The sequence below is a fragment of the Lynx rufus genome, unplaced genomic scaffold, assembly GCF_022079265.1.
Source record: "Lynx rufus isolate CCGP_SWC_20201006 ecotype Redwood Valley unplaced genomic scaffold, mLynRuf1.p SCAF_6, whole genome shotgun sequence".
Lineage (NCBI taxonomy): Eukaryota > Metazoa > Chordata > Mammalia > Carnivora > Felidae > Lynx > Lynx rufus.
Window position 1 is genome coordinate 61,551,603 of NW_025814878.1, and position 20,045 is coordinate 61,571,647.

The window sequence follows — 20,045 nt, forward strand, 5'->3', positions numbered from 1 at the left end:
TTGAGCCCCATGTTGGGGGCTGCTTGAGATTCTCTCTCTCTCTCTCTCTCTCTCTCTCTCTCTCTCTCTCTCTCTCTCTCTGGAGTTGCTTGAGATTCTCTCTCTCTCTCTCTCTCTCTCTCTCTCTCTCTCTCTCTCTCGCTGCTTGAGATTCTCTCTCTCTCTCTCTCTCTCTCTCTCTCTCTCTCTCTCCTCTCCCTCTCCCTCTCCCTCTCCCTCTGCCCCTCTCCCCTGCTTGCTCTCTGTCTCTCTCAAATAATAAGAAAAAAATTAGTTTGGTTTTCAGATGAACTTTTTTTTTTAATTGAAGGGTAACTCTGTACAGAAAAGTATGCAGCATAAATACATCTCTCTACATATAGATGAATTTCAAATGAGTACAGACCATATAACCACCACCCTGATCAAGAAATAAAACATAGTCAGCATCTAGAAATTCCTTTTGCTCCATTGGGTAAAAGGAGCAATCAAAGTGGAAATTAGAGAACACTGAAAGTACTACCAATTAAACTTGTAGGATGCAGTTAAATGACATGATTAGACGACAAAAAATTGTGGACATGCCCTGAACACTCATCCAATGAGGGATTATCCAAAATTTTGAGCAGGCTAATTTTATGCTATTTTAGGAAGTTTAAATAGCCAGTTGTACAGAGTGACCTATAAGGAAAGTGAAGTCAATAAATACAAAAATGAGGTTACGGTAGTAACTCAAAAGTGAGGCTTTTATTTAGAGATAATCATAGTGAAAGTTGGAAATGGGGTTGAGGAGAGACAAAGATACAGAGGAATCATTGATTAGCTGATGAGAAGGAGAAGGAAGAGCAAAGGGTAGCATTATGACTTTGTTTCTGAATGCCAGTGACGAGAGAAATAAGGCAGAAAAATGATTTTAGATAGAGGGACATTAATTGCTTTGGTCAACTTCTTGATTATGATATTTTATTTTTGCCACTAAAAATAAAAACAAAATTATGAGCCAGATGTGTCTAGTAACAGATTAGCATTGTATGGCAATCTTAAAAAATGTGTTTTTAAAAAGTGGTTTGGTCTATCCATAGAGAGAGGGAAATCTGTATGCATGCTGGCAGAGCATGTCTAGACCATCTATCCTCAGTCCAATAGAATGGAAAAAGTACATTTTACACAAATATCAGAAATGATTAACTAAAACTGGAACTGCTTATGACAACTGATGAAAGTAATTCTTAACCTGGATTCATATTCATATTTACTACATGTATTTCCCTGTGTAATTGTAAAATGGAATACAAACCTGAGAAAAGGTGAGTGGAAGTTTTCAGAGGCTTTAAAGATATATGGGCCACAGGAATGTTCAAGAAGAAGGCTTCTAATTTGATCTCCTTTCAGCTTCTATTTGAGGCAAGTGAGTGATGCTGTCATTTCTCCAGATGTTAATATTCAGAAAACTCTGTTACTGTGCTGGAAAACGCATCTGAAGATTACATGAGTAGACAGCTTGGGACAGTTCAGTTTTAGACCTGCTACACGAATACTGTATCTGAGCAGAATCAAGGATCAAGTTTGTCATTTTATTTATTTATTTATTTATTTATTTATTTATTTATTTATTTATTTATTTATTTATTTATTTAGAGAGAATGCATACACACATAAGCAGGGGAGGGAGAGAAAAAGGGAGAGAAAAATCCCAAGCAGGCTCTGTGGTGTCAATGCAGAGCCCAACACACGGCTTGATCTCAGGAACTGTGAGAAGAACCTGAAAAGAATCAGAGGCTTACCGGACTGAGCCACCCAGACGCTCCAGGTTTTTCCATTTTGGCAAATAACGGTTAATTGCTACATTGATTGAATGTGCTTTGCTTTTCTAAGTGCTTATGATCACTTTCTTTTACTACACATGAGACCTTGTTTGGCTTTAACATCGATTTCATTATTTGGATACCACCCCTCTTTTTTTCTTTCACCAGTTATAAAACATTTCTAATTGTATTTTTAAAATCCTGTAATCTCCTTTTTCAGCATTCATGGGTGTGCAAAGTTCTTATGTGTGTAAAAAAGTGGCTTAGGTATATAGGACAGAAGAGTTGGCTGAAGTGTCCAGTCTTGTAACTCTGATACATGTTCCCCAAATAAGAAAATAAGCTTTATATCAATTAAGTTTAGCTAAGCTAGCCAAGAATTTAAACATATTAATAAAAGTTCTTTTAAGTTAGCTCTTAATTTATGATAATTATGTTAATTTATCTCTAAATTGCCTCCAGTACCTAGAAAGAGTAATTATTTCCACAAAATCGTATAAAACAAATCCAAAAATTTGTAATGTTAATGTAACATTTAATTTATACAAAATATTGTATCATATTTATTTAGAGATAATAGGAAAGAGCATTATTTTTGGCCTGAGATATCACAAAGTTCAAATTAGTAAAGTTTTAGTTCATGAGTACTTACTACATAATTTTTTAAGATAAAATTTGAATTCTGAGGATTTTTTATTTTAAACAGATACCATCGGATGATTCTATATCCTGGTTTAAAGAGTAACTTAATATATACAGCCATGTAGAAAACACTCTTCAGATCAGTGAGGTCACCATGTATAAAGGCGTGTTGCTACTGCTGAATCAGTCAGAAGCAAGAACTCTATAAAGCAAGTCACTAGGGGATGTGTCATAGTTTTTCCCAGCTGTAAATTTCTCTATGCATGTGTTACAAACATGCCTGACACTAAGTATGACTGTTATAGCTTAGCATTCATTTCCCCTGATATATTGACACTGGAGTGAAACATGGCAGCCTGGGACAAAGAGATTTGGTGTTCTCACGGTGAATCACCCCACACCGGCTACTGATAAGCAGTACCACAAATCATGGATAGCTGGCAAGGTCCTATGCCCTAATTTGTTTTTAAAATTTTCATTCAGGCAGTGTAACTTCATTACATCCCTGCAAGCAAGACCCCAGGCATTGTGTGAGGGAGATTTACAGCCAAGTAAGACAGCCATTTCAGACTGCAGAGAAATCCCTGCCCCTGCACAGTGTCTGCAACTTTTCCTTAGTTTGGTGAAGTACATTTCTTACGATATTTACTTTTTTTTATGATAGATTTTTTTTTCTTCATTTGACTGGATGAGGGAATTTACTACTGGATGTAAAGAAACACTCATTATCTCTGGTCACAGTCTTATTGAAAATCGATGTGTAAAAACTCTCTAATATCCTTTATTGGTATTCCTTAATCATAGTTTTCCTTTTCCTGTGAAAAGGTAAAAAGAATTCAACAGATTGACTCCAGGTGAGGATATACATTCTGACATAGAGCTTGAAGTATGATGGAGAAAGAATGTATCATGTCAAACACCTTCAGCCATACTGTTGACAAACCAAATCTTGTCAAGTACTGGACAGCTTGCTTTCCCACCAAACTGCCTCTCCTGCTTGAGCCACGCATTAAAACCTGGCAGATCAACTTTTAACACTGACAGAAATGTTGTTGCCTACTTACTACTGCTTGGAGAGTGAACAGTCCAACTGACCTATTAAAGAATTTTGACACCCATAAACAATTTATAAAAACTTCGATTTGGCACAATGAAAACAACTCAACTGAAAAGACTTTGAGCAAGAGAATATCAGAGAGATAACCCATTTCCTAGAAAAGGATATATTTCTCAAACAAAAGAGCCGTTTAAAAATAATATATGATTTATTGATTAGAAGTAATCAAAAAGTTGTACCCTTCCTTTTCTGTTGAATTTGTTTAACATAAAGAATGTGAATTGCTTTTTAAAATATTTCTTTTTTTCTGCCCTACTGATATAGTTAATGTAACTACACATGGTAGAAATTTTGTAGAATATTGAATCCTCCTTTGACTTCCAGAACAATAATTATATTTTGAACACATAATTAGATTTAATCCAAAGCTGAAAGGGTGGTTTAAAGAGATTAAGCTAAAAACAAGTCTTGCTTAGTTGTAAATCCAAAAATATGTATATAAAAGTTTCTTAATATTCAAATGTATGTTTGAAATCATTCAGAGTTGAATCTTGGATGATACATTTATTTTACTCTCATGTGTTTCTCATTTTCTGCACTGAAACTGGACTTCAGTTTCAGCCTAGAAACGGGCATGTAAATATAATGCAAAAGACTGTTTGTCATAACTTCAGTGGATGCTTCATCCATATACTTTTGAAAAGTTTGTCAGTAATGTGACCAAGAAATATTCAGTTCTCAACCTGTAGCTCAGAGATTCTGGGTGGCGTCAGGAGAAATGCTGATGGCAGATATGTAGGCAGCATCTGTCCTTCAGGCCCTTGGCCTATGAAGGACCCAGGAGTGTTGAACTTTGACTGTCTTTAGTATTGTTTTTATATCCATGCAATAAATCCAAACTATGTCAGTTTGAGATGTTGTTGGCAACATATTTTTACATTCCCAGGAGTGAGGGGCATTATGTTTTCTCTCATATGCAGGAAACCCAGAAATGTTAGACTAGAAACAAAAATAGAATAGAAATTAATATCTTTAACTCTATTTGAGCAAAGCCATTTTTTTACTTTTAATGAAGTAAGGATAATGAATATGCCAGTATTACTTTTGAGTTATTGCACATGTTCATTTTGAAAAGTATGCCTTTGGGGCGCCTGGGTGGCTCAGTCGGTTAAGAGTCCGACTTCGGCTCAGGTCACGATCTCACGGTCCGTGAGTTCGAGCCCCGCGTCAGGCTCTGGGCTGATGGCTCAGAGCCTCGAGCCTGCTTCCGATTCTGTGTCTCCCTCTCTCTCTGCCCCTCCCCCGTTCATGCTCTGTCTCTCTCTGTCTCAAAAATAAATAAAAAACATTAAAAAAAATTTAAAAAAAAAAAGAAAAGTATGCCTTTGAAGTTTATTCATTAGAAAGGTGAATATTATGTTAAATGCATTTAAATTTATTTATTTTTGTCAAAATTCACAATAAAACACGCTAATAAATGATACAACCAAATTTCTAGGGACCGTGAATAAAAAGAGATCACATGAAGAAAAACAATACAAATTCCTTTATTTCATAGTAGAATATGTATATGCTCTCTCTCTTTTTGACTTTTTATTTTCAGTGCCCCAAAGACTAGTGCAGGAATCTAAAGTTGTACTGCTCTTCTCCCTCCCAAAAGTAAATCCATTTATTTCTTTATTCAGTAGCATAGAGTATAAGCAAATGCTTCAGAGAAAACACAATCCTTGCAATTGTCTGAATTTTAACTGGCTACTGTGTTTAGATTTTCAATTTTCCTTCCTTTTTCCCTGCCAGTTTTGAAGAGAGTGTTCATATGCCTCACAATATGCTGAGCTCAAGATGATCAGCCAAGTCTTGGCTTCTTTGAGAGCTTAAACCCTTTAAACTCAGTGCTCTTTCCAGCTGGCAGGTCAGCAGCACTGAGCAGACACTGCAGGTTTCTGCTTAGTTAAGTTTCCACAAATGCAGCTCTGCTTATTCTTAGCAAGAAAGGGGAAAGATTATCTGCCCCATGAACAATTCTATCCATCTTCCTTTTCTTAGCTCTCTGTGTCTAATCTGTTTGGCATTGCAGGCTTTTTTTTTTCTTCTTTTATTCATAAGTTTTTGATTGACAGATATTATTAGAAACAAACAAACAAACAAACAAACCATAAGATGTTAGTGTCTTTCACTCCTGAAAGCATATATTTACTTCTCATGAAACCTGCAAATGTTTCACTTGTTTTCCCACTTTATATTAATAGACATAGTTGGCAATATAATACTTAGTAGATTTATTCTTCAGATGTTAGTTTTTATGTAGAGATTAAGTTCACAAAAAACAATGTACACTTTCTTTAAATTCATTTCACTCTTCACATCGAAACTCCATTTCAGACATTTCCTCCTTAACGCTTCAACTCTTGTTCAAACACTGACAGCTTTTCTTAGGGTTATTCAAATTGGCTACACAAAGTTGGAATGTGTGTTTTTTCTGCACATTTTCTTCAGGTCATTATTAAAACCTCAAAATAAAAATAAATGGGATTTAGGGTAGCACTTAAATCACTTGTATAGCTTATGATGAAAATTCAGTATTGGCTGACATCAGCTTAAGCAAGAATCAGGCTACGTTGCTACATGTTCTTGATTTTTGTATGCATCTGCAGATGAAATTACTGGTTTGCATTGGTTTGAGTTTGATTAGTTACTTGAATTTCCTATGGTAGAACTCTGTAAATGGTTGAATTCAAAAAACCATGCAATGATTTCATTTATTATATGATTATTAGACTTAGTTGTGGACAAATAATAATAATAACTATTGATTTTGGCCTTAGGTATAACAAGAAGCCCAAAGCAATATATTTTATTTTAAATTGACTATTGTGAATTCTAAATCCCCCTTCAGCTGTCATTTATTTATTTTTGTTTTTAGCTGATATATTTGGCATTTGTTTTCATGAACTTCATGAGAAAACCAAATCTTTTCCATGACTTCTTACTTATATATATTGTCCATCTATATATAGGTTGACCTACATTTTTTTGTCTTCTTAATTAATTAAGGATTTCTGGCCCAGAGATTTTTAAATGACTTTGGACAAGAAAATGATCCACATCTGTGAAGTCACTCTATAATTCAAGCTTCATGTAGTGTTATGGCAAAATATTAAAGGGTAAGGGGAAGAAACGTGGGAAATTTTTCACTGGAATGGAAAACTAGGTTCACAAGAACATGAGGGTCACAGTCCTTTAAAAACTTCTATGTAAGGCCACATTAAATAATGATAAGAATAATAGCATTAAATGTTTTTATCTTTTAAATTATACAGAAATTATCAAAATGTGTTTTTTCTAACCTCATTTTTCAATCTTAAAACTGCTGTTTCATATCCATTGTTCCTCCTGTTTCTGCAGTAACCTGAAATCATGTAGAAAAGACTTCATTTTTGACACCTCCAATAGGAAGCCCACACCTGAGAATCTGAAATATAAAACTCAGGTGCTCTAAAATCAGTCTTCAAGTTTTTGTAAAAAGGGGACTTGGAGCAAAAGTTTTAGAGAGAAATGTAATTAACCCAGTGTGGTTATCATTCAAGCTCCTGGTAGGAAACACATGGCACGTTCAAAAGGGGTGATTCAAGAGAGATTGATACTAAGATGTTTTGTTTTGCTTTGTTTTGTTTTGTTTTACAAAGGTATTGGCAGGGTTAAGAAAAACCAACAAGGGATGGTTTTAGCAGAAAGCCGTTACCCACCCCCCCCATGTTGGTAAGGTTCAAGTGGAAAGCTGATACCAGAACTCTGTCACACCTACAACTATAGGAGAGAGGTCTGCTGAGCCTTTGAATTAAGGTCTCCACCATGATCAGCTTACAACCAGGCAGTGAAGGATGTAGCTTTATAAACGTCTTGTCTTTCTAATCAACCACTAATAGTTCCATTGACTATTAGTAGTTCACTCGTAGTTCCATTGGCCAAACCAATTAGAGGTCAGAGAACAAGGAAATTCATTTGATGCAATTCATAAAGATCAGCTTTCAGGGGAACAGAGCAAAGTGGAAGCGTGTAAAGCAGGTCTCTAGGATAAACCAAAAATATCTGTACCATTAATAAACTAAAATGCACAAAGTATTGGAGTGACTGGCTATATGGTGCATTTCCAGGTAAAGGGATAGTATACATAATAGTATAAAATACTGTAAGAAATCATCCATATCCACTGCGAATGCAAAGTGGCTCATTTCCACTTTACTAAATCACCAGAAAAGGTTATTTTTCATTATGTAGTAATGAATGGGTTTTAAATAAGTTTATAGAAAAGAGGTGTTACTTTTTTAAATAGAGAACTCTAATAAATAGAAAACGCTAATAATTGTGTGTAGCAGCCAAATGTTTACCATAATGTAGGACAGTATCTTGTATTATGACAGTCTGTCAAAATTATTCACTCAAATGGTAATTGTTTATTAAAGAGTATCTGTCTATTATTCTGTGAGCATAGAATCTATGTTGTGTAGATGCATAAAGAAATGCCAAGTTGATCAAACCTAGAAATAAAGGGAACTAAGAGGGGAAACACTATTTCGTTGCCAATATCTTAGTCAGTTCAACCTCAACACCCATAGTATCAAATGCCTCAGATTCATTTAAAAACTGACTTTGCCACTTCCTTATTTCTGTCAGTGATGAAGCCATGTTTTAAAGACTTTTATACCATTAATCAATGCATCATCTTTTTCTTCCTCCCTATTTTTTGCCTGGGCTTTGTGCATGTGCATTGTTTTCAAGAAATCATGCTTTTAAACTGACACTGCTACAGTGAACACACACACACACATAGAACCACATGTGGGTATATGTGCACATGTGAGCTCACAGGTGCTTTGAAGAGGAAAATGCATACTATGATGTTCATGAAATCTAAGTTTAATTTGCAATAGAATGAAAGATTCAGAGCGACTATTGCAGACAAAATTGTATAGTGATTGAAGCCAATGTGACCAAAAATTACAAAGCAGAAAGCACTCTTTAGCATAGATAGGAGATAGAAGTACAGTTAAGGATGAAAATGAAATTTGATTTTACATGTGAAATCTGGGGAGAAGTTATTACTCAAAGAATAGCTGATACTGCTTGCTAGTGATTAAAATAAGATTCCTTGTGTTATCTCTTAAGATAAATTGTTAGTGTCTCTCATATTTACCAGTATTCTGATCTAGGACCCAAACCTCTGATGATCTATAATAAGCTTTTCTCAACAAAAAATAAGGGACCTAGTTATACAACTCCAGATATACTGTTCTTAGAATTCCTCTCTTACAGAGTTTAATTCAAACAGAAAGTTTATCTTGGCTTTTCTGGTGTGTGTGTGTGTGTGTGTGTGTGTGTGTGTGCGCGTGCACGCGTGCACGCGTGCACGTGTTACGTGTGTTAGGACCAAGGCATGCATTTTAAGAAGAGAAATATAAATATTTAATTTATTGTCTTGTAATGTGATCCTTTAAGTCACTATGTACTTTTTAAGTTCTTTCATGTGTTTAGAGAAAACAGAAGGCAAGAGATTCAGAAGGCCTTTCTGAGAAACGCCCAATGCTCAAATCTTTTGGTTGCATTTTTTTTCCCTGAAAAGAGATCACCTAAAAAGGTGACAGTCTGCCACCTAAAAGAATTCTGATAGAACTAGCACATTTTTTGTGCCCAGTGATAACTCATGAAAATTGTCTAAACAGTTTGATAATCACTCAGGTTTTACTATAGGAATTTGTATATTAATATAGATTTTCTATAATTTGTTTATCCTCATGGCTTCATCCAATCCTCTAAACAATCTATAATGGAGACTGAGAAGGGCAAAAGAGCCAAAGTTTCATTTTAAAGGATTATCAGCTAATCTGTAATTGTCTATAAGCTTTTATTTTTGAAATGTCAAAGGGTACAATGGACTTGGTAATTAGAATGCTTGCACTCGCATTGGTGTCAAGTATAAAATACATTTTGCCATATGAAAATACATTGGGTCAATTTTTGCATCTTCTTTTCAGATCGGTATTCAGAAGTTTTTCCTGGTCATTTACTTTTTTCATGAGAGGAACTGAACTATTGTCAGGAATATTTTTAACAGAGCAATGACAACAGTAATACAACAAGCATTTTTAAATGCCTACCAGTTGTCAGACATAGAGCTAAGTGTCTTAAATGGAATTTCTCATTAATTCTTACAGCATCTTTTTCAGACAAGAAGTTGTACCACTTACATATGAGGAAACTAAAGAAAAGATCAATTAAGTGTACTTTGCTCCCTAGGACAGTAAATGGACAATCAGATCTCACTGTTTTAACTCAGCCCTGCTGTGATGCTTCCTTAAACATAACTCTAACAGGGCTTTTTCCTTTCTTTCTTTTTTTTTTTTAATAGGATAGACCATCAAAGGCCTTTGGAAATTAGAATTCATTAACAATCACAGGGCCAAAAAGTATGAGAAATTATTTTTGTCTCAATCTCACGTAACAACAACATTGAAAATACTCTGGCCCATGGACTCAGGTACTGTTGGAAGGGAAAACGAAATTGTTCTAGATTAAAAAAACAAACTAAAACAAAAATTACTAAATAATCTTGTACAGGAGCCCAAAAAGTAAGAGAAAGCCAAATTGACAAGCTTGAATGTTTGCAAAGTCAGTTTATCAATAGACATTACAAACCCCCTATAAACAAACTCAAGAAAGATATATTAACTTATTCTTCAATATCAAATTACACTAGAGAAAATTTATTCCAAAATTTAGAATTTTAATATTCCCTTCCTGTAAAGCTAAAAGTGAGGATCCCTCTGTATGGCTAGCAACATGTGTTTAATGTTTATTCTCTTTTACAGTGATACTCTTTAAGAAAAGTAAATAATTATATTTTATTCAAACCTAGATAAATACATTCACAGTATTAGCATACCATAAGTGATATAAAAATAAAACCATCTTAAATTTATTCATAGAATAATGATGGCCCTTTTCTGTTTCTTATTAATGTATTTATACTTGCTCTTTATTAGAAATTTTTAAATTTCTGTAGTTTTTTTAAAGGTAATTAGTAAACATACAAATCATTTGATGGATTTGTTACATTGTGCACTATTTTATAAGAAATGAGACCTTTATTTTTTTAATGTTTATTTATTTTTGAGAGATAGAGAGAGACACAGAGCATGAGTGGGGGAAGGGGAGAAAGAAAGGGAGACACAGAATATGAAGCAGGCTCCAGGCTCTGAGCTGTCAGCACAGAGCCTGATGCAGGGCTCTAATCCACGAACTGTGAGGCCATGACCTAAGCTGAAGTGGACGCTTAACTGACTAAGCCACCCAGGTGCCCTAAAATGAGACCTTTATTAATGTTCCAAAAGCCAAATATAACTTCGTATATATATGAAATTTCTTTCTTTAGCCTTTTCTAGGGACTTATTACAATATCACATATACTGTAAAGGTACACTTTGAAGAGAATTAGCATAGGGTTTGATGTTTCTGTGCTATACCTAACTGTAATAACCAAAGAGCAAAACACAGAGGGTATCGTAGCCCTCACCTTGTTGGTTAACAGTCCAACATAGAACTGCAAAAGACTCTTTTTTATTTAGCTAGTAACTCTGTGTGATTGCTGTAGTCCCCATCTCTCTTTCTAAAATGTGAATTTAGGAACCATCAATAGTTTATGCCTCTGACTGATCTTCAAATAAGTAAAGATAGTCCCAAAGATTACCTTAAAAACAGATTTTGGAAAAGTATTTTATTTGTAAATGGGGTACATTACTAGTTCAGGCTACTTAACTGTCCTGGAAAAATCTGTAAACCCTAGAAAATATACAGTTGATAATAAAGTATATTATTTTATAAACCACATCTATTCTAAATTCATATTATGTTTTGAAATATCTAATTAAATTTTTATTTTCTACCCATCAATAATAAAACTATTCTCTCTTCTAAGTTACAGATGACATGTTTGAGGTATAAGGTGAGAAAAATGTTCCATATTAGCCTACTCCACATTGCTTAATGGAAATACGTTATAGCTTATGACTGAGGAACATACCTTTTTAACATTTATTGAACATCTATTACCCACTGTTTATGTAATTGCATTCTGGTCTTCTTTCTTCAATTAATTTCCTGTGTGACCTTAATTCCTGTATCTCATTTATGTAAGATAATTAAATGAGGTGAACTATATTTCCAAATGGATATTTTTTAACTTAGAAGAAATAGTTGTATATGACAATAATTTCATTTTAATTCTATTAGTATCAGAATTGTTTGGACCTAGCTCAGCAATTGAACTTTTGATGTTTCAAAAAAATCTTACTATTTGAAGGGTCGACCTATAAAATAACAAGATAGTTCTCTAGTGAGGTTCAGAGAAATATAAGCTAATTTTAGGCAACATGCTTTGTGTGTTCTGTTCTTTCCTAGAGGAGGACGAGGATAAGAGACCAAATAGATCTACAATGAAATCTAGTTAAATATAAAGGTTTATATATTTTCAGTGTTTGAAAGGGAAATATCAGTGTCCACATGGAGGGCTAAGTGAACACTGACCTTAAAACTAGGTGTGTATGTTGGAACTTTTCAAAGACAGAGCCCCTGCATAATTATCTCCTATATCTTCAGAAAGACTTATCACAACAAGTAATTCGTGAACCTGCTAGACACTATCAAACATTTAGTATATGGATATTCTTATTCAAGTCTATTTGTTTGGCTTTCTTATTGGTCTAATCCCATAACTACAGATCAGAGGTGCAAAGAATTTGACTTCATTAAGTTTTTTTTTTAATTAATTAATTAATTAATTAATTTAGAGAGCAACTGGGGGAGGGACAGAGAGAGAGAGAGAGAGAATCCCAGGCAGACTCAGCATTGTCAATGTAGAGCCCAATGCGAGGCTCAGACTCATGAAATGTGAGATCATGACCTGAGCCTAAGTAGGATGCTTAGCCAACTGAGCCACCCAAGCGCACATTGAAGTTTTTTTTCAACTTCTATAAAACGTCCTAATTAACAATTCCAATAACTTACCTTATAAATAGAGTTATATAACTTTAACCATGTCCCCCGCTCCAGTCATTATGAGCTCAACCAGAATGCAGTAGAATATATACTAGGTTTTCAGAAGTGTAACAGCTTTTCTCATGCTTTTCTTTTTTGTCTACCTCATTCATGATGAAATTACAATTTTTCTTCTTTTATTCTTTTTTTTAAGTTTATTTATTTATTTTTAAGTAATCTCTACACCCAACACGGGACTCCAACTCATGACTTGCGATCAAGAGTCACATGCCCCTTTGACTGAGCCAGCCAGGTGCCCCTCAGTTATCCTATTTCTGTCACTCACTCCATTTGATCACCATTGTCTATCCAATTGGTAACCACAATGTTTGTTGGTTTGCCAAATAAGGCCTTTATGACATTTTAGTGGATGCTGTCTGTGATTTGCTGTTCAGAACTTCCTTCAGTACTGAAAGATATAGTCCTTGCTGGTGTAAGTGCTTCCAGCTATTAGCCATCTTAGAAAATTGTCCTCAGCCGGAGAGGATCATTTCACTCCTGGTCTTGCTCCTTCAATGCATATCACTGGTGGATACATGATTATGTAGGCCCAGCCCCCTCACCATCAAGTAGAATGCTTCTGAGGAGATCTCCCAGACTCTGTTATTTATTTGGCTTCAGCAGATCCCTTTAAGACGGTATTTCAGTCTAACTTTTCCTCTTGCCTATTCTTTCTTTCTTTCCTCGGATGCTTATCCTACACATTTGTTTCCGTTTTAGAGTATGCTTTCTGAAAAGGTATCAGAATTATTTATCATCTTTGAACATTTTTTTTTGTTTTGTTCATAGAGTCTTAGTCATCCATGTCTCTGTAAACAAGAAATAAAATGAATTTATTTGTTAGAAATAATTAGATACAAAATATAGCATATAACATGTAATAGATTGTATAGAACAGAAATCAGACATATAGTTTTTTCCAATAAACTGTAGTTAACATTCATTGTTTAGCATTCATTCTTTTATAATTTAGTTTCCTATACATTCACTTTTTTTTTTAATTTAAATCCAAGTTAGTTAATATATAGTGCAATAATGGTTTCAGGAGCAGAATTTAGTGATTCATCACTTACATATAACACCCAGTGCTCATCCCAAAAAGTGCCCTCCTTAATGTCCATCACCTGTTTAGTGCATTCCCTACCCAACACCCCTCCAGCAACCCTAAGTTTGTTCTCTGTATTTAAGTCTCTTATGGTCCTTCTGTTTTTATCTTATTGTTCCTTCCCTTCCACTATGTTCAACTGTTTTGTTTCTTAAATTCCACATATGAGTGAAATCATGATATTTGTCTTTCTCTGACTGATCTATTTCACTTAGCATAATCCATTCTAGTTCCATCCATGTTGTTGTAAATGGCAAGATTTCATTCTTTTCAATCTCTGAGTAATATTCCATTGTATATACATACACCATATTTTCTTTATCCATTCATCTGTCGATGGACATTTGGGCTCTTTCCATACTTTGGCTATTGTCAGTAGTGCTGCTATAAACATTGGGGTGCAAGTGCCCCTTCCAATCAGCATTTTTGTATCCTATGGATAAATACCTAGTAGTACAATTGCTGGGTCATAGGGTAGCTTTATTTTGAATTTTTTGAGGAACCTCCATACTGTTTTCTGGACTGGCTGCACCAGTTTGCATTCACACCAACAGTTCAAAAGTGTTCCCCTTTCTCTGCATCCTCGCCAACATCTGTTGTTTCCTGAGTTGTTAATGTTAGCTATTCTGACAGGTGTGAGGTGGTATCTCATTGTGGTTTTGATTTGTATTTCCCTGATGATGAATGATGTTGATCATTTTTTCATGTGTCGGTTTGCCATCTGGATGTCTTCTTTGGAGAAGACTGTCTGTTCATGTCTTTTGCCCATTTCATCACAGGATTATTTGTTTTCTGGGTGTTGAATTTGATAAGTTATTTATAGATTTTAAATACCAACCCTTTATGCAATATGTCATTTGAAAATATCTTCTTCCATTCTGCTGGTTGCCTTTTAGTTTTGGTGATGATTTCTTTCATTGTGCAGAAGGTTTTTATCTTGATGAGGTCCCAATAGTTCATTTTTGCTTTTGTTTCCTTTGCCTCTCAGGACATGTCTAGTAAGAAGTTGCTGTGGCAGAGGTCAAAGATGTTGCTGCATGTTTTTTTTCTCTAGGGTTTTGATGGTTTCCTGTCTCAACATTTAGGTCTTTCATCCATTTTGAATTTATTTTTGTGTATGGTGTAAGAAAGTGGTCCAGTTTCATTCTTCCGCACTTGCCGTCCAGTTTTCCCAATACCATTTGTGGAAGAGACTGTCATTTTTCCACTGGATATTCTTTCCTGCTTTGTCAAAGATTAGTTGGCCAAACGTTTGTGGGTCCAATTCTGGGTTCTCTATTCTGTTTCACTGATCTATGTGTGTTTTTGTGCCAGTACCATACTGTCTTGATGATTACAGCTTTGTATAATACAGCTTGAAGTCTGGAATTGTGATGCCTCCACCTTTTTTTAATTTTTTCTTTTTCAACATTGCTTCAGCTATCTGGGGTCTTTTGTGGTTCCATACACATTTTTGTATTGTTTGTTATAGCTCTGTGAAGAATGCTAGTGTTATTTTGACTGGGTTGCATTGAATGTGTAAGTTGCTCTGTATCAACATTTTAACAATATTTGTTCTTCCAATGCTTGAGCATGGAATGTTTTTTTTTTCCATTTATTTGTGTCTTCTTTAATTTCTTTCATAATCTTTCATAATAGTTTTCAGCATGCAGATTTTTCACCTCTTTGGTTAGGTTTATTCCTAGGTATTTTATGGTTTGGTTGCAATTATAAATGGGATCAATTCCTTGATTTCTCTTTCTGTTGCTTCATTATTGGTGTATAGAAATGCAACTGATTTCCGTACATTGATTTTATACATTCACTATTTTAAGTTGGACAATAACTCCCTTTGAACATGAGTATAAATAGGACAGTGGATGAATTATTCTCTTAGATTTTTCTATAAGTTATGAAAAAAAGAATAAAAACCAGACTCTCATTTTTCTTTATTCATTTAAAGTTATTTTTAATGGACTTGATCTCATATTTACAAAGATGTTTTCCATCTTTCCTTCTCTGTATCAAAATAAACTGTTCCTATAACTTTAACTTGTACTACCAAAGTATCCTGACTATTCGTATATCTTGCCACATGTAGAAAACACATATAAAGGTATTATAAAAATGTAATGATATGTAACCTTGTTTTAGCAGAATCAGGTATTTAGTTTAAACTGACTCCAAGGAAGTTTAATCCATGGAGTAAGGAAAGGATTTAACTAAATGTTGGCATATCATGAATGAAATCTTTTGAAATCCAGAGTAATAGGGAAGACAATCAAAATGGGAACTGAGATAGAAAATACTAATTGTCTAATTAAATCTGCTTCCTGATTCTGAGTAGATGTGCCATTATATCTGTTAGGTCTTGCACATGAAGTCCAAAAATTCCTTTCATGACTGATTAAATTCAAGGTCCCACATTAATCACAAGCTGTGTGTTTATCTTTCATTTGTTTCTCTTAATTAAAAAGAAAAATGGAAATTTAAGTAGTTACCTTCAACAGCATTACAGGAAAAGGTAGCAGGCATATGTGACCTACTTTATTTAGAGATCAGTAAGTTAAATGTTTTAATATTTTCACATAGGAATTATCCAATAAACAGATGCATACATTTAGCTCAATTGAATGGAAGAAAAATAGACTATAAATCTTCAAATAAAAAATTACTCAAGACAAACCCACATGGATTATTTTAAGAAAACTGTCAGTTAACATTAATGACTTCATATGATGAATTCCAACACAGTATGGCTCCCTAAACCCAAAGTGTGCTGTTTTGCAGCAGCATCTTCACTTGTTCCTAGTCTAAGGCAATGAGTGCTGGCAGTAGAACTGGATAGGGATAACGATGCTTCAGGTGGATACATCCCTCAAGGTGAGAAACCTCCTACAGAAGACCAGCAACAGCACATCTCTCTCAGTGGCATATTCCAAACCATAATGTACCATAACCAAAGGAGCAGGTTGGTAAAGAATATAATCATAGTGCTGTCATAATTAAGAAATAAATATTTAGGACATTCAGTTCAATTTACATTTCAGATAGGCAATGACTAATTTCTCACTATAAGTATATACTAAATATTGCATCTTCTATTTTATCTGGCAACTCTATATAATAAGTTTCCAAAGACAAATAAGAAGAACATATTCAAAGGCCAATAAGGAAAACAGAAACCATTTAAGGTATTTCACAGGAAATTTAATACAGAGAATTGGTTACATGGGTATTGGAAGGCCTATGAGAGCAAAAGGGAAATAGTGAGGTCACTCGGATGTTAGTAACTACAGGAAAGAGCTATGATCTGCAGGTCTGAGGCACAAAAGGGAGGGGCTTATTTCCTGGAACCCACAATGAAAGGAGAGGTAGCAGAGCTGTACCTAGACCTTGATAAACGGCCCCACCATTGATAGGGAACATGGGGAAGGAACCACCCAAGGTAAAGTATGAACCCCGCAAAAAGTTCCAGGTGGGATTAACAAGACCACCAAGGAAGACAAGGAGCCGACTCTGACTACTGTGGAAAAGAGGCTTGCTCTTGAATTGGTGTTAGCTACTGCTGTATTAATGCTGATATCAACCCGCCTTCTCCTCCTCCAACCATTGGTAGAGCCCAGCCTGAAACAAGCTGGCCAGGAACTCTAAGAAATACCATTCCCCTCTCCTTAAAATACACAGAGAAACACAGAAAGTGTGAATAGGGGCAGAAGGCAATTCCTCAAAGACCATCTTTTTGAAAATCTGGAGAAAAGAATAAGGTTCAGAAAAAAATTAGAACATTAATTTAAGTTCCAAAATTAACAAACTAAAGAATTAACAGCTGAAGTGACAGGATTAATAAGAAAGACAAAGACTTTATGTAAGTATAAATAATTTCATCAGAGTGGTTAGGATAATATTTCTCTTATAAAAAAGAATTTGATTTCCTATAAGCTGCAAATAAATTTGGCAAGGTAAAATTAAAATTATTTTAACTAACAGGCAGAAGAGAAAAATGGCCAGTACCAGAGATCAAATCAATCAAATGGAGGAAGGTCCCAGAGAATTTTCTTAGTGTTAAAAACACATAAAAAAAAAAAAAAAGAAATAAAGAGCTAGACTATTCCAGGAGCCTCATCCAGTCTGGTGGTCAATCTTGCCACACTGACAAGAGTAGATGATGCTAAAAATGCAGCAGATAACTGGCCAGGTGGGCATGTTCAACCCCATGGCCATCCCATTTGGGGCTCCCAGCACCCACACACCAGCACTGATACAGCAGCGAGAGGCACTGATGGCGTCATTTGTGTCGGATGGGGCCACCTGAACCCCATGGCTGCCTTCACTGCTGCTCAGATGCAACAGATGGTGGCCCTCAAGATGAACGTCCTGGCGGCCTCACCATAACCCCAGCTTCAGGCGGCAGCACCTCTCCAGGCATCACTTCACCAGCTGTGCGTGCCTAGCGCCCCATCCCCTACTGGGGTGATCGGCTTCACGGGCCTCCCCAACAGGCCAGTGGGCAAGCTACCATGGAAACTGTTTCCCACTGGTATCCCTGCCCCCCTACCCAGCACAGAGGCCCACCACCACAGGCTCCCTGCAGCAGGCTACTGGAATCAAAAGTATTCAGGTCCCACGGCCTATTGTGCCAAGTATGGTCAGATAAGACAGGCCTTTCCTCAGTAACTTCCATTGATCCCCCAGCAACAGAGAGAAGGCTCTGTGAGCTCCAACCTCCCAGCCAGCGTGCAAACCGTCAGCCAGGCCGTGAATGTCTTCCGGGGGGGCATGAGAGGCTCAAAGTGCAGCAGAAGCGGCCCAGAGACGCCAATCGCCCTTCCGGTGCACCTACAGGTCTCTCCCCTCACCTCGGGGGGAAGACCAGGACACGTGCAGGGCAGGATGCTTAATGGGCTACATTAAAAAACAAACCTCTCTCTCTCTATTTGAAAATGAGAACTTTTGACGTATCAGCCAATATCAATCAAGCTGAGGACTCCAGACACTCAGTGAACTAATATTTCGTTAAGGAAAGTATAGTATCTGTGAGATTCAGAGGGCACGTGCTTGGGGGAAAATATATATGACGTAAAGAAGAAGACAATGAAGAAAAATGGGGGAGGGGGAAGCACAAAAAAATGGCATCTTCCCAACAAAATAACTTGAGACCAGATGGGGATGCTGAAGGGCTGAGAATCAGGAAGAAACGCAGCTTACTGATCCCCAGAGCTTTTCTAGCCTGAGGGCTCTAGGGCAAGCTGGGGCAGGCTGGGGCAGGCTAGGGCAAGCTGTGTGGCCAGGATGGTTCCCAGGGGACAGCTAGGAAGATGCCAATGAGCATCTCTATTATTCCTTTAGCTATTTGGGGACCAAAGGACCAAACTTTTTATTGCAGATGTGTAGCTCGATGTCAACCAGAGGGGTCATGGAGGAGAACCTCCTTCCCGAAGCGTGGGTGTTCTTGAGACAGCTTAGCATGATTGTCTGAAAAATGTAATGAAAAATGAAGTTTAAAAACCACAAAAAAACCAAAAAGGGGAAAATGCTTCAGTGCTTTTAAAAGAGTAAAATAATAGTTCTTTTATACTTTGAGAGGTGCCTTCATTATCCTTGTTCAAGTCTATGACGCTTTCCTACAGTTTTATGTATCATATGTCTGGATTGGAGCCATTAAGATGAACAAACGGGTAAGTGTTTGGAGATAGTAACAAAAATATTAAAACACATTAACCATGAAGTGTGAGAAAACAAGGAGGTGAAAAAAGGGACTGACAGAAGCAAGATAATTGTGAAAAGTTTGTAAATGCTTCTCTTTCCCCTCTTAAAATTCTAATAAGTATACAGAATTTTTTAAAAAGCATTTGAAATACCTATAAAATAGAGGAAAAATTAGGAGAATGCAGATTTTAAAAAATTAAAGGAAAAAAAAAACCCTATAGATGTTAGCATTACTGCTAAAATCCCAGAAGTTGTAGTGCTGTACTTTTGCAGAGTTGAGTCTCAGGGCGAATCCCTTCTCCCTGCCTGCTCTCGGAAGCCACTGACCCCCAGAGCCAGGCCAGCCTCACCCAGACTTGCAGGCTCCTGGGTGCCCACCACTGGTGGAGGCTGTGCCCCAGGCAGTAAAGGCCCTGCACCAGCTCTTGCCTGCCTTGCACTGAGATCTGGATGCACTATCAGATCATCCTCTCTCTGCAAACCCTCAACCCTTTCCGCTTCATCACCTTCCAGAGATTTTCCAGGCAAGGGAGACCTGGGAACTTTCATCCTAAAACAACTAAACAACACAAACACACACATACAAAAGCCTTGAAGAAGAGAGAAAAAAATAAACAATCTTTGAAGATTTCTGAAAACTGTTTAGAAGGAATTTTGAAAAACAAGGATGTTTAAATTA

General features: G+C 36.1%; 1 pseudogene; it reads left to right on the forward strand.

Moving 5' to 3' along the window:
* The first annotated feature begins 16,513 nt into the window (after window positions 1-16,513).
* LOC124529122 (CUGBP Elav-like family member 4) lies at window positions 16,514-18,558 on the forward strand (annotated as a pseudogene).
* The last annotated feature ends 1,487 nt before the right edge of the window (window positions 18,559-20,045 follow it).